Source organism: Marmota monax, unplaced genomic scaffold (assembly GCF_021218885.2).
Source record: "Marmota monax isolate L192 unplaced genomic scaffold, Marmota_monax_Labrador192_F-V1.1 WCK01_AAM20220418_F8-fsc00006, whole genome shotgun sequence".
Lineage (NCBI taxonomy): Eukaryota > Metazoa > Chordata > Mammalia > Rodentia > Sciuridae > Marmota > Marmota monax.
In genome coordinates, this window is record NW_026693712.1 from 3,712,941 (window position 1) to 3,729,172 (window position 16,232).

Consider the following 16,232-nt stretch of genomic DNA (forward strand, 5'->3'; position numbering starts at 1 on the left):
AATATAACAAAACAATCGTCATTTTAGAGAATTCTGAAAATGAGAAGGGTGGTCAGGTATAATTTTAAATGTTGTCTGTTTATATTAATGTTTTATAGTGAAGACACATGTATTGCTTGGGTATTTTTTATGATTAAATATAGGTATAGGTTTTAAATGAAAGAAAATACTTCATGAGCAAGAACTACAAGAGTTTGCTGGTTGGGCGTCAGGTTGAGCTCTTGGAGAACTGTACAGGCACCTGGCAGCCATAGTTTCTACAATGTGATATTTTCAGAGGAATAAAGACACTCTGAAGAAAGAGTATCCATCCACTTTAAAGCACTCTTTCTTGTTCAGCTACTTTGTAATTCACATTTAGTAAACTTCTTTTTATCTCTTTGTTTTTACACATTTTCATATAAAAGGCTCTCACAAGTTCCCTTGTTTGTAACTATGTTCTTTGGGTGTTTGTGATGATTGTATAATATCATGTGTCTTTCACTGATGAGGTCTATGAGTGTGGGCCATGTGCTCATTTCCATTTTAAAACTCTGAGAAAAAACACAAAGACGTGTAATAACTCATGTCTCAGTTTCTGCTTTTTTAGGGTATTCATTCTAGTTTAATTTATTTATGTTTATGTGAAAGTTTTCATACCATAAAAAGTTTTCACACCATATTAAAAATGACATTTACCTACATTACCTTATAATTTTAAGTTCCATTTCATAATCTAACCAAGATAGTGCACCTATTCCAATTAGTGCATTTTTATTTAACCTATTTTTACTTTTTAAAAAAGTTTCATCAATTTAACTGGGCATGGTGGTACATGCCTATAATCCCAGTGACTCCAGAGGGTGAGGCAGGAGAATTGCAAGTTTGAGGCCAGCCTTAGCAACTTAGTGAAGCCCTAAAGCAACTTAGGGAGACCATGTCTCAAAAGAAAAAATAAAAAGGGCTGTAGTTCAGTGGTAAAGCACCCCTAGGTTCAATCCCCAGTACCAGGAAAAAAAATAGTACCAATTTTAAAAAACACAACAATCAACTCATAAATCACTTCTGATTGATATTAACAGTTGATAGTCATATTTATAACTGTTATAACTTGGGTCTTGAATGTCCCCCAAAGGTCTATGTATTACAAGCTTTTTCTCCAGAGAGGTGCTATTGGGAGGTGGTGGATCCTTTTAGAAGTGGGATCTAGTGGAAGTCTTTAGGTTTTTGGCAGCATACCCCCAAAGAAGTTGTGGGGTCCTTGTCTCATTGTGCTTGTGTACACACATACATTTTTTTCTTCCTGACTACAGTATAAGCAGCTTTACTCCACCATGCACTGTTCATTATTAGCATCCAGCTGCCCATCAGACATCTAAAAGCAATGGGATCCAATCATTGACTGGAATCTCTAAAACTTTAAGTCAAAATATTCTTTTATAAACTGATTATCTCAGTTATTTATCAGAGTAATGTAAAACTAACTGACATATTGGCAAAAATCAACTCATTCACTCATCGATTGTTTATTGAGCATTTACTCTATGCCAGATATTTTCTAAGCACTTTGATTTACAAAGTACCACAAAGCATCAACGAAAAAATCTTGCCTTATAAAGCTTAAACCTTAGCAGTAAGTGACAAACAATAAACATAATAAAGTATACTGAGTATATAAAAATTGTTAAGTGCACATTATGGTGAAAAGGAAAAGTAAATTAGAAATAGGGGACAGGATTGGAGGTGGAAGGCAAGTTTACAAAGTTAATCGCAGTGTTGGAGTCAATATTACTGACTTGTTATAGGTACATAATATACAGATGTACCTGGTTCTGTACTAATTGTAGACCTGTAATTCCTACCCAAAGTCCTCTGACACTAGGTAGGTTCTCGTGTCTTCTCACTGTATATTTCAGTGTGTGTTCATCATCAGTGTTTATTATAGTAGTCATCTCCTCTGCACTATTGTGTGTCGTGAAAAGTTCATGAGAAGATAACATCCAAAAGCAAAGTTTTGATGGAGATGAAAGATTTTGTTATAGTTGTCTAGTTCAAAAACCCAGAAATGGGCACATTTTTAGCAAAGATAAGAAACACCAAGAAAAGTAGAATAAGAATTAAATCCTAGGAATCAAAATGTTAAAAGAGCAGAGAAATGAGGAAGATCTGTTAAAGAAGACTAAGAAATAAAAATTGATGACATTGAAGAAAACCCAAGTGAGTGGGACATCATCCCAGCCTGGTGACCAGGAGTGCAACAAGCAGGAAAGGACAAAGAGCTGTGAGAAATGGCACTGACAGGTAAAGCAAGATGGGGATGAAAACAAGGGCCATTCCACATGGAGCATCTGGTAATTGATATGGTATAGATATGATGTGCCCCAATCCCAAAGCTCCTGTACTAATGCAGGCAATTAAGTAACTAGATTACCAAAAATATAATCTAATCAGTACACCCTCATTTGAATGGACCGAGTGGTCACTCTATGTGAGTGGAGCATAGCTGGAGGAGGTTGATCATCAGGCATGTCCTGGTTATGTCCATCTTCCCTATGGGCTCTTTTCCCCTCTCTGCTTCCTGGCCTATGTGAGTGGAGAGGACCAGTGCTGCTCCACCATGCCCCTCTGCCATGATGTTCTGTCTCAACCTCAAGAGCACAGTGATGCGGTCAACTGACCATGAACTGAACCTCTGAAACTGTGAGCCAAAATAAACTTTCCTCCTCTGATTTATTATTGTCCAGTATTTTGGTCACAGTGATGAAAACTAACATCATGACTTTGGCAAGAACCATGTCTAGAGAGTTCTTAAGAATTAAACATTTCTAATATCTATGTGATCTTCCCTGTAACATCTCCTTCACTCTTACCTCCCAGTGTGTTAGTCAGCTTTATATCACTGTAGCATCTCTGGTAAATCAAATTACAAAAAGCACAGGTTTATTTTGGTTCACAGTTTTAAAGGCTTCAGCACACTGTGGATTGTTGCTCTGGGCCTTTATATAGGCAGTACATCGTGGGAGGCGCATGTAGCAGAATGATGTTATTCATCTCATGGTGGGGACTTGAAAGACAGGGAAAGGGTCTAGAATCACACTGCTCCCTTCAAGAGCATACCCTTAATGCCCTAAGACTTTCCTATGAGGCCCCACCTATTAAAGCCTTTACCACCTCCTAATAACACTAAGCTGGGAACAAAGCTTTTAACACATGGATCTTTTGAAATATTCTAGATCCAATCTATAGAACCCAGAAACTACTTTCCTGAATTTTATGCTTATCATTCATTTATATTTTTTATAGTTTCATCACAAACATTTATATTCCTAAGCAATATATCAACATAATAGAAATGTAATTGTATTAATTACTTTCAAGAGAAACAAAACCAATAGGATATATAGAGAGATTAGTAATGAGATACTGACTCACATGATTATGGAGGCTAAGGAGTCCCAGGATCTGCTGTTAGTAATCTGGAGGTCCAGGGAAACCAGTGGTATAGTTCCAGTCCAAACCAGAAGACCTAAAGAAAAGAGCAGCCAATGGTGTAAGTCCCAATCCAATCTGAAGGTCCAAGAAGCAGAAGCACTGATGTCTCAGGACAAAAGAAAAGGTGGATGGCCCAGCTTGAACAGAGAGAAAGAGCAAAATCCCCTGGGCTCTCCTTTTTTGTTCTCATCAAGGCCTCAAGAGATTGGATGATGCTTACTTACCTAGTCTACTGCTCTAAATGCTAATCTCTTCTGGAAATACCCTCACAGACATATCCAGAAGTAATATTGCCAGCTATCTGGATATCCTTTAGCCTGCCCAGTTAACACATGAAATTAACCAACACAGCTATCAACTCTACATAACATTTCTACTCAATATATAGCTTAGTTTGCTTATGGTATAGGTGAAAGAAAACAATAATTTGTTTTTCAATCCATGGATAGTTGCTCTTATAAAATTCTACTACATGTATCCTGGTGCAAATAAAGAAGGTTAAACATAGATGTGCTAGTGTATGGTAAATGAAGAAGTTTGCTTAGAGGTCAGAAGCAAATGAGTAGCCTTCAACTCACTCAGACCTCCCAAGCCTCTGGGAGTTAATATCCATTACACATGTCACCTATTTTTTTTTCCTACTGTGGTGCCTCTCTCCAGGGAACATCCATTCCAGTTAAATTCCTAGAGACCTATTTGTGGTGTGGTAGGATACATTAATGTTCAGCTTTATCAGAGGATGCTAACAGGTTTTCCAAGAGGGTTATGCCAATTTACACTTCCTGCACAGTACATAAGAGTTAGAGTTAATCCATTTTCCTGTCAACACTTATCATGGGAGTTCCTACATTTCTTCAATCTAATGAATATAAAACAGTATCTCATTGGCTCTTAATTTGAATTTTTCTAATTACTAATAATGTTAAGAATAATTTCATATATTTCAAGTATCTATCTCTGTGAAAGATTATGCATACATTTTAGGCATTGTTAATAGAGTAGTTATATGCATATTAATATACTTCTCATGTTTGAAGACTTCTCTTTTCACATTGTTTTTTGTCACATTTTAATGGTTTCTTTTGATGAACCCAATTTATACATAAATGAGGTTATATAAATCTTTCCTTTTTAAAGATAGCATATTTTGTATTTTCTAAGACAAACTTGCTATTGTTATGGTTTAGATACGAAGTGTCCCCTAAAAGTTCACAGGTGAGACAATTAATACAAGAAGGTTCAGAGATGAAATGATTGGATTATGAGAGTTGTAACTTAATCAGTGGATCAATCCACAGATATGTATTAACTGAGTGGTAAGGTGGGGTATGACTAGAAGAAGTAGATCACTGGGGGCATACCCTTAGAGTTTATATTTTGTCCCTGGTTTGCAAAGCTCTCTGATTCCTGGCTGTCGAGTTCTGAGATGCTTTCTTTGCCATGCCCTGCTGCTATGATATTCTGCCTCACCTGTGGCCCAGAGCTATGGAGTCAGCTGATCATGGACTGAACCTCTGAAACCATGAGCCAAAATAAACTTTTATTCTTCTAAGTTGTTCTAGTCAGAAAATGCAAAAGCCAATTACAGCAGTTATCAAAAAATAAAAATACATTGTCCTATATTTTCTTCTAAATATTTTAAATGGAGTCTCTTACATATGATTCCTATATCCATTTAAAATTCTTTTCAGAATGGTGTGACATTGGGATCAATTTTTTTTTAATGTGGATAAAATTTTCTCGTTCTATTTATTGGTAATTTCCTCATGAACTCAATGATGTGCCACATATTGGTTATAAGTTATGGGCCATATATGTGTTCCACATTCCATATGTGTGTGGGGGGTGGGGGTTGGAGGCCCTCTATTCTGTTGCAATAGTCATTTCTCTGTTCTCATTCCAACTCCACACTCAGAATAAGAATAATAGCCTTATAATAAGTCTTAAAATTTTGGTAGAGATTATTCTCTCATTTTCTTTTTCTTCAAGATGATCTCAATCATTCTTGGGTATTTTCCCTTTTAAATACATAGTAGAAACCCATTAAAACACACAGAAAACTTGCAAAGATTTTTAAATGTTTGCATTTACTATCACCTATGTATTTGGCTTTTGATTTCCTTCCTTGGCATTTTATGTTTGATCACAAGGGTATACTGGCCTTATAGCATGAGTTAAAGTTTATATTCTCCTTCTATACCCTCTACAAGATTTTAGAACTATTATCATTTATATCTTTTTGACGTTTGGTCAAAAGCAGCAGTATATCTTGCTTTTGTATTGTTGCAAGACTGTGCTGTTCAGGTTAAATTTTCCCCACAGTTGCAAGTTTATCCCTGCTGCCTTTTTCCTTAAGTCAATATTGATATAGCATTATTGTAGAGTTTTAGAATTTATTTTGATTCATTCTTTTTTTGGAATAGAGATGCTTTTAGAATTATTTACATTTTTACTATCCATTTGAGTCTGTAATTATTCTTTTCATTTCTAATGTGTACTTTTTTCCTTAAATTGATCAATATTGTCAGAAACTTCTCCCTCTCATGAGCTTCCAGGAAGTCATTTGTAGTCCTGTTGATTCTTTTTATTACAACTTGGTTTTCTGCCTTATAGATATTTTTTTTCCTTTAGATCATCTCTTCTATTTTAGTCTGAATTTATTACTTTCTACTTTCTGACCTCTTAAATTCTAACAATGGTTAGCTTTTCTTTTTCCAATGTAAACATTTAAGAATAGAAACTGTTCTCAAATACCACTTTAGTTGTATTCTATAAGTTTTATATATAGGATCTGTCATTCATATTTATGTGCTTTAATTTCCATTATTGACAAGTAGACTGTTTATCCATTAGTTCTTTATTTCATGGCTTTTACTTTGCTAATAATTATCATGTCAGCTCTTACATGACTTACACTTCCTTTTTATTGTTCCACTATTTCCTGGCACTGAATTCTTTTGCCCGAGTTTCTCCTTTTATCACTTGTAGTTCCACAACACAAAACCAGAAAATTATTTTTTCTTAAGAGGTTTTCAAAAGATTGATACCTAAAGAGAAGAAAAGATCTTCAGGAAAGATCCAGGAGCTCAGCTTTACAATAATGGATTAGACACCACTTTCTGAGAAGGGAAAGATCGTATTGGTGGATGAGTTTCTCAATGAGCACCTGATAAGAGAATTTATCTATTGACTATTTCATGACATTTCTTAGACCAAAGCAGGACCAATGGTTGACAATTACAATGAGAGTCTATAAAACATTTTTTTATTGGGCTTAGCTTCTATGACAGCTAGAGATGTATAAATTCTAAATTTCATGAATGCAAGCATAGTCTATAAGATATTATGTGTCCTCCTAAGCTTTTGGAACTTTGAAAACACTGTACACATTAAAGATTTGATGAATGAGTCCAATTTGGAGATCATGAAGAAGCTTTAGTGGAGGGAGAATAAGTCTGGCTCCAGCTACTGAAATAAAATTTCATCATGAATTAGGTTTCTGAGTCATTTGCCTCTGGAACCACATAGAAAAGAAAAATTTACTAGAAAATATTTTCAGACTTGACTTATAAAATTTGCTTTCCAGAATAGAAGTGACTCCATTTGTAGGCTTTAATATCTTCGTGGAAAATTAATGATAGATCATACTGTACTAATTTTATTTGAATTTGGAAGTCTTTTCAATTTCTGGTGAGTGAGGAATATAAAATTGTAAGTTGCAGAATGTGTTCAGATACACTAGGTTAGACCATATAGCTAGGTATAAAATAGAATGGGACAAAGAAAAATTTTAATCAAAATGCAATATGACATTATCGTTAACTCAATGAATGTCTTACTGCGACATGTTTTGTGTTGGGCAACATTGGACAAGATTTTCTTGTAATCCAGAACTGCCAAACTCATCATTGATCCCAGATGATTGTGCAGGATCTGTGAACCCTGAGGAGCAATCATGTATAGGGAAGCAAAATGCCTTTTGATGCCTAACTGATCCTCTGCAAAAAAAAAAAAAAAGTTGGATCAGCCATTCCTCTAGTTTACAATGTACGTGCGTGCATGTGTGTGTGTGTGTGTGTGTGTGTGTGTGTGTGTGTGTGTGTGTGAACCATGGAGCAGACAGGGAAATTCTATGACTCCAAAATAACTATACTTATAAATGGATATACTTTGAATATATAGGAAAGTATTTGTCTTAAACCAGCACTTGCATCTCAGATCATAAAAAAGTAAATAAGAGCAAGGTCCCGCCTTATATGGGTGAGCCCCGTTATCTTTCTCCCTTTTTTTCACTCATCATCTGTGACAATCAGTTTCATTTTGATGGCTCAAGTTTTCAGTAATTCAGTCAAAACAAAATTAGGCACTGCTGTGAAGGTAATTTAGAGGGTACATCTATTAACTTTAAGTAAGGGAGACTACTTTAGATAGTATGGGCAGGCCTGGTTCAATCAGTTGAAGGTCCCTAACAGAGTCTAGAAGAAATTCCAACTCTGTATAGCAATTCCAGCTTGTGTCCAAGGGTTCCAATCTGCCCTTCCTGACAGCCTGAACTATGGGTTTAAGAATTTCCTTGCCAAATTTCAAATCCTATAAGTAAACCATGTCCTTGAAATAAAAATCTCTTTATAGATGTAGATACACACACATATGTATAACACATTATGTAGGTTTGTATGTGCATACACATACACACCCCACCACATATGCATCCTGGTTCGTTTTTCCTAGGTGAAACCTGATACATTCTCTTGTATATGGATTATAGCATAATAATTATTTCAAGCTCTATGACCATAAAATAGTAGGAATTTTGTATAAGATTACAAAGAGGTCTTATTTAAAACTTAAGCTCAATTCAGTAGTTACAGTCCAGTTTCCTAGCAAACTCTGCCATGGAGTAAAAGGCTTCCATCTAATAATAAGGCATATAATATTTCTTTCAGGAAACTCTGTTATGAGGATGAAGCATAATCCTTGTATTTCTGGATCTGGTAATGTCATTTTAATATATATTATCAAAATCTCAGTCTGGATGAACACATACATGCACACACTGGCACTACTACATCTTCCTCAGCCTTCCTCTGAATTTGCCTTCCATTAGACAGTCGCTAGCACGTAGATATACCTGTGAGTCTAGATCAGAGGGCTTCATTCATTGCCATTGGAATTTGCTCAATCCTTTTCTTGGCAGCCTGTGTGACACATTAGAATGTAAGGCCTTCATTGGCACCTTTCAATAATGAGGCATGAATGTTAGAAAACAGGTGCCTAAGATTCCCTATTCCAATATATAAAACTGGAGAACTTTCTACGTGATTCTTCAGAGGGTGCACAGTAGCACTGAGTGGTGGTTGCTCACCGTGGAAACCCCTCATTAGGAAACTCTTAACTGTTTCATATTCTTTTTCTTTTCACCTTCATTCACTGTCTTAACTGTGCTTCCTAGAACCACTTCCTGAGAAACTGTTCAAGTACTTGTGTCAGCTAAGAAATGCATTCTGAATATGACCTAAAATGTTAATCCTAACAGCAAACTTCTGGAATTGGGTCACTTGCAAGTTGGATAGCAACAAGGACTCCATTACAGGTGTTTCATGGGCTGGTGCTAACTCTAGTGGGCTACACAATCACAATCACTACGAGACTCTTCTCTGACATGGATAGGCATTAGGTGCAGATGGAAGGAGAAGCACTGGCATATATACTAGTTCTAATATTTGCAAGACAGAGAAAAGCGGTTAATGAAAAGAAATATGACATAGAACAGTTTTGTAACTGCCTTAAAAGATGTGAAGATAGAGAATGTCTGGTTCAGTCAAATATCAAATCAAGGCAGGTGAAGGAAGCTATAAGGCTACCTGACCAGACTTTAATAAAACACTAATTTTCTTTATTTAAAGGCTAGACTGCTCAAAAAACCATAGCATGATTTGACTGTAAGAGTAGAATAGCTAGAAAAGACACTGAACACACAACTATGGAGAATACTCTATGCTCATGTCAGGGCTGATATAGTTGCTATGGTTTGAATCTCAAATATTCCCCCCCCCAAAAGCTCATGTATTGAAAACTTGATCCCCAATGCAACAATGTCAAAGTTGAGAGTTTTAGGAAATGAATGGGATATGAGGGCTCTAATCTTGACAGATGAATGTATTATTGGAAGGTGGGACCTAGTTAGAGAAAATAGGTTTATGAGGCTTACCCTAGAAGAGTTTATCTCATTCCTAGTCCCTGCCTCTCTCTTCTTTCTGCTTGACATGAGCTGACCAACTTTCCTCTGCCGAGCCCTTATGCCATGGTCTTCTGCTTCATCTCAGCCTTAGTACCTTGTAACCTGGGATGGATACAATTTGGTGGATGTTCTAAGAACTTTGAATTCCAGAATTCCTAGAGGCTTGGGAGGCTGATAAAGGAGGATCTTGAGTTCAACAGTAGCCTCAGCAACAGCAAGGCACTAAGCAACTCAGTGAGACCCTGTCTCTAAATAAAAAATACAAAGTGGGGCTGGGGATGTGGCTGAGTGTTTGAATGCCCCTGAGTTCAATCCCTGGCACCACCACCACCTAAAAAAAAGAAACTGGGAACACTAGTATTACTGGCATGATAAATGTTGGGAAGAGCAAAAGTCAGGAAGGAGGTTGAGGTTCAATATCAGAATAAAGGTAGATGTAATTTTCATAAGCAACAGCAACAATGACAGGCAGGGGATCTTAGCTGAGAATTGTGTCAATGGACAAAAGATGATCATACCTCTAGAAAGCCCTGCTGACTTAGACAACTGAAAAGAGTCAAGAGCTGCTAAATAGAAGGCTGTTGCTTATTTTCACGGTACAAAATCGTGATCCCTCATTAACCCAGAGCAGGTCCATCCAATATACTGATTCCAGCCTGATGAGACCCTGAGCAGAGGACTCAATTTACCTCTACCTGGTTTCTTGACCCACAGAAACTAAAAATTCATAAATGGGTTTTTAAACGGCTAAACTTATGATCATTTGTTATATAGTAATAGAAAATAAATGCATCTGTCCAATTCATACTTACTTCAGCAGTCCATTTGATTGATCTGTAAGGTTTTTTTTTTGTGGGGCTTTGAAAAAGAGAGTGCCTAGTAGCTGGTCCCAGATCTGATCTGACCTGTCGGTTCACCTGGACCATATATGATCCAGCTGATCCTGTGGTGACAGAGACAACTGTAGATGATTTGGGTTATTTACTGTCATTGATAAGGCCCCACAGAGTCACAGCACAGAACTTCAGGGTACCAGAGCAAAGCCATAGACCCCCAGATGCAGAAGAATACTCATCATTTGAATAATACTTCCTGTCACACTACCAGGGCCTTAAAGAGACTGTCTGATCATGGGTTATTAAATTGCCATAAAACCAGGGGTGACAAGTGAGCTGGCTATTGTCAGAACCCACATTATAAGGTCAAACAAGTTCGGTAATAAATTGTAGTAAAAACTTCATGGAAATGGCATATTAAGGGTTGAATCCAAGCCGACTTAAGAGGGATAAGTAATTTACACAAACAAATGGACCAGGATATTGTATTCTTTTGCACTGAGGTAGCTCCCTTCAGCTTACGCTTATGGCCTAGCAGGAGAAACTTGGGGTTTGACTTATAGAAAAAGTGACTCAAGTTTTTAGTGTCAATCAAGCATGAATTGCAGTCATCTTGCATATCTACTCCAGAGGTAGCACTTGAAGAAAAGTAGTGAGGAAAAGTTCTTCCAACAGAAAATTTTAAATAGTACATATGTTCAACTTCATGTGGAGGAACTGTTTATAAAATAAGCCAGACATCATATCTTAAAAGGCAAGCCTAAGAGAGTTACATTTCATTTTTATTATAAGGAAAGATTGTCTTTCAAAGGAAAGTAATAGCAGAGAATCGCCACGGTGCCGGGATGGGTGCAGGAAATGTTGCTTCTGCCTGATATTCATGGCTCCTGGCTTTAATAACTCGTATAATTTCATATAAGCCAACCAAACTTTATTATGTGTGAAAACAAGAACAGAAGAAAACCTGGAATGAGCAATATTTTTTTTCTTAATTAAATATGTTCCCACATATAACAACTCAAATATTTTAAGAGTAATGTAATTATCAAGACACCACGCAGAACCCAATCTTCAACCAGAATGACATGTGTTACTGTGGTGTACAGAAGGGGCCCTGTGTAGCTTTACCCTATTTTCTCTAAAATGCAGAGTAACTGCCACTAGGGATGGGACAGGGCTTCTCTTATTTCTATAGCAACGCCTCTATATGAAGACCCAGAGGAGTCTACAACTTTGTGATGGTTTTATGAAAAATGAAATAATTTTCACCAAGAAACACTATTGCTAAGTGTATAGTTTTGTTGTTGTTCTTCCTGAAGTGATGTGTGTGTATGTGTGTGGGTGTGTATTAGAATCTATGTAACAAGCCATGTATGGTAGTGCACACCTGTAATCCCAGCAACTCAGGAGGCTGAAGCAGGAGGATTGCAAGTTCAAGGCCAGCCTCAGCAACTAAGGGAGTCCCTAAGCTAATTTAGTAAGAAATTGTTTCAAAATAAAAAAATTTAAAAAGAAAAAAAATTAAATGTAAAACTGCATCAATCACAGGCTAACAAGGGCATGGTAAGATGGGTTCCAATGCCTCAGGAGTGCAATTGGCTTACTTGCTAGTTAAGCTATCAAGACCAGCAGAAGTTCTGGCTGAGGATGAGGGGAATTTAGATGGGATGGTAGAAGAAGGAAATGATGTGTATTAATTATGGCCCCAGAACTGGCTGCAGCAGCTGGAACAACTGCTTGTTTCACTGAACATCCTGTTCTGTGCTGTTTCTAGAAACTGTGATTAGCTACCAACATCAAGTGTCAGAAGTAGAGTGTGCAATGTAGTGCATGAGTGGTGCAAGGCACAACTGATGCCATGTGCCCTGTCCCCAGCCTGACTCTGAGTTTTCTTATAGCTACAATGGACAATTTTCCAAAATTCTGGGAGATTCACATCTGATTCTTATCTCTGCCTATGGGCTTTCTCCAGTGCTGTGGGAGATTGTTCATCCCAAGCACAGAGCAACCCAAAGTTGCAGGAGCTTTAATATCCTCAGCGGCAATTCTCAATCCATGAGGGATGGGAGTTAGTGAATGCATACTTCAGTGCACCAAATGTTGGTAAGATTATTCTTATGTGGTTCTTGATTCCTCAGAGTTTTTTAGTTTCTAGAGACGTGATCTTCTAAGAACAAAGATCTTTACACTCTTGCATGGATACAAGCTTGAAAAACAATATACTCTTGAATGATATTGACAACTAGATGTGTTTCCATGAGGTTTTTCTGAATTGTGGGATTAGTATAATTCAAAGATATTTGTTGTATATGATATAGTATTGCTATCATTTATAAATGTGTCAGTTTAATTTTTTGCAAAAGAGAATTTCTGGCACATTTATATGTTGTTTACATGCTTTAAACATAGTTTCAAAAAAAACTTGAAACTGTTTCTAGCTCACTTAATATTTAGAAAATACTAACCATATAACCTTAACTGGAAAACTTAATCCAAATTAAGTGAAATCTACTGAAAAAAAATTTTTTGGCTTTCTTGCCAGTATTTTCCTTGACAATATTTTACCTCTTATAAAAAAATACCTTGAATGAACCATGATTCCTATTGATTTACAATTGGAAAACTACTACTTAAATAGCACATGTGTTAGCTACCCATCACAATGATAAAATAGCTAATTAACTTATAAAGAGAAAAGGCTTATTTCAGCTCACAGTTTTAGAGTTCCAATTCAAGATTGATTGATCCCATTGCTTTGAGCCTGTTGTAAGGCAGCAGTACACATGGTGTCTGGTGGACCAAACTTGCTCACATCACAGGCCAGGCAACAAAGAGACAGAGAAAAAGACTGAGGCCCCATACTCCATTTGAAGTCACATCCTCAATGACCTAAGGGCCTTCCGCCAGACTCTACCTCTTGAAGGTTCTACCACCTACCAACAGAGCCATCCAGAGACCAAACCTCTAATACAGGGAATTTGTGGGAGCATTCACCATCCAAACCATAGCTGCATCTTTAACAAATCACAAAACATTTTTAAAGAAGTAATAAGACAAATGCAAATGAATCTGCATCTTCAAAGGGAGTAAGTTAGGGAAGGCAAATAATTGGCAGGTAAAGTTAGTTGGTAAAGCTTGTTAATATAAATTTCTCCAATCATCTCAGGGCTAATGAGGGACTACAGCTGTTCTCAGTGGTTAACCTTTGTTCTCCCTAGTACATGAGATGAGGCAGGATATCTTTTGTCTTTGTAAATCTATGTCCTGCTTTTAGGAAAACAGAAGGAGAACAGAGAGCTCTCCTGCATCTGGATCCTCTTAACTGTCTTCATTCCAATGACCCTTCCTGTTCTGGGGAGGCACATTCTGGTCTCCTACACTAGTCAACAACTGTTCCTTGCCTCAAGTTTATTGTCTGGAAAAAGTAAGGCCCCACCTCCTTCAATGGTGCTTTAGGAAACATTTTGTTTTGCTATTGTAAATATTTTTCTCAGAAGAATGCATTCAAGAACTATGTGTTTATTAGCTGCAGAAAGTAGACTTTTTACCCCATGGCAATAGACTAAGATTCCTCATGGATGAGTAACATGACAATCTTTTATAAAGCAGGAAAAGGGCAATTTGGAAAAGGATATGGGCTGGGGTGGGGGTGAGGGGTGGAGAATACTGAAAATATTAGGAGTCTTTTTGAACAACAGAGAGGTAAACCCAAGTTTTTCATACAAGAAAAATAGCATTAACAGGCTAACAAAAAATTAATCCCCAGTACTTTAGGTGTAGTGTTTTGAAGGCCATGTTAAAGTGTTAGATCTATCAGTTACTAGACATTTGATGTCACTTAAATGACATAATATTCCTGAGCCTCAGGTTTCTGTCTACAAAACGAGGATAATAATATTCAATTTACAAAGCTATGGGGATGATTTGAAAATAATAACTTATGGAAATATGTTATAAATGTTAACAAATGATGCAAATGTTTGAAATTAATTATTATACAAGATCTCTCTTTAGTTATGCAGGAAAACAATGACTTGTTTTAAAAAGTTCTGAAAGCAAAAGTAACTGAAACTGGGAACAGACCTCAACGGATCAGCAAGCTCTTTAGCAAGCAGCGGAATGGCCCATTTTCAGGAGAGAAAATGGTGATTGATTATGGGAGGTGTCTGATTTTTATAGTGTTTATTTGAGGTTTGAATCATAAGATTCGAATCTTATGATTTGAATTGCTTGCAGAGCATGTCAGTTGGGTAGTCAGGGGGAACAGCTGTTCAAGTTCAAAACATAAATCAGGGACAAACAGTTGCAAAAGTACAAAACTCACATTGCTGGGAAAAGATGAAAGTTCAGAATCCAGGGCCCATTATTTGCCCTCTTCACTCACCCCCGTGACACTGTCCTCCTTTCTCCCTGTGGGTTGTTATTCCCCTTTTTCTTTGGGGTTGTTATATTCCATATCCTTCAATTTACCATAGTGCAAAAAGTAAAATTCTAAACCCATGTTTAATCAATCCAGCATCTCTAAGAAGGAAAGTTTTCTTTGGCATTGACAGCAGCAAGTCTGCCCTGCAAATGCTATTTTGGGGTTATAAGTTTGCCTATTCTTAGCATCGCACTTTTATCATGATATAACACACACAAGAGCTTGTGTTAGATGAGAGGTAATAGAGAACATACTCAGCAGAAAGATAAAAGCACAGAATGAGCTAAGCATGAACAGAAAATAATCTAGTTGAACAAAGAAATAATATTTGACCTTGATCTGGAAATGATTTCATGACCAGAGGGTCTTTTTCCTTAAATAAATGCAGTGTATTTTATGTTTTATTTTATTGGACATTATATAGTGATAAACAGTTAAGCCAGAGAAATGCTTGCAGGGGTTGGGGAAGAGGAGTTAGAACTAAAACAAAATAAAACAACAGCCAGGTTCATTTTCCTTTTTAAAGACCTAAGAAGGTATCTCATTTGCCCAGAGAGAATCTTCCTTACTTCCTGATTAAAGGCAATCAGAGTACTGTGGCTGGCAATCTTGTCTAATTTAAAAACTATCACATCAAATGATAACTGTTAATAACTACCAATATTACACAGACTAAAAATGAAGGTCAAATGCTAAGGTCTGAATGTTAAATAAGGCAAAGCATATAACTAGATCTTAACGGGGTAAATTTTGCTTGCCTTAATTTTTTTACTCTAAAACTGTGCTATCAAACCACAAAATAGACTTTACTCTCTTTTCCAGTGTTCAGTGAAATGATCACCCTTCATCAATGGGTTTCCTATCTCCTGACTTACAATGCTGTGGAGATTAGTACAGTACTGTCCATTGTTAGAAAATCAATCCTGCAACACTTGCCTTCTTCATCGCCAAAACTCCAGAAAAGAAGTTTTCGAAATAAGCCAAGATTTTTTTACTAATGACAAAATTATCAAACACTGGCATTATTTGCACAAGAAACTTCAAGTTTTTCCTATTAAAAATTCCACTCCAGAATTTGCTCCTTTAAGGGATAAGGAGGTCATTTTTGAATGTCACTAATATTGTAGTGCTTTGGGTTATTCTATAGTTTTACCCTTTTCCTCAACCTTATGCTGATTGTTGGAAAGCCTGATGACCCTGTTCCCAAATAATTTTCTCCATCAACCATTTGGGATTTATAATGCTATCATTAGAGATAATG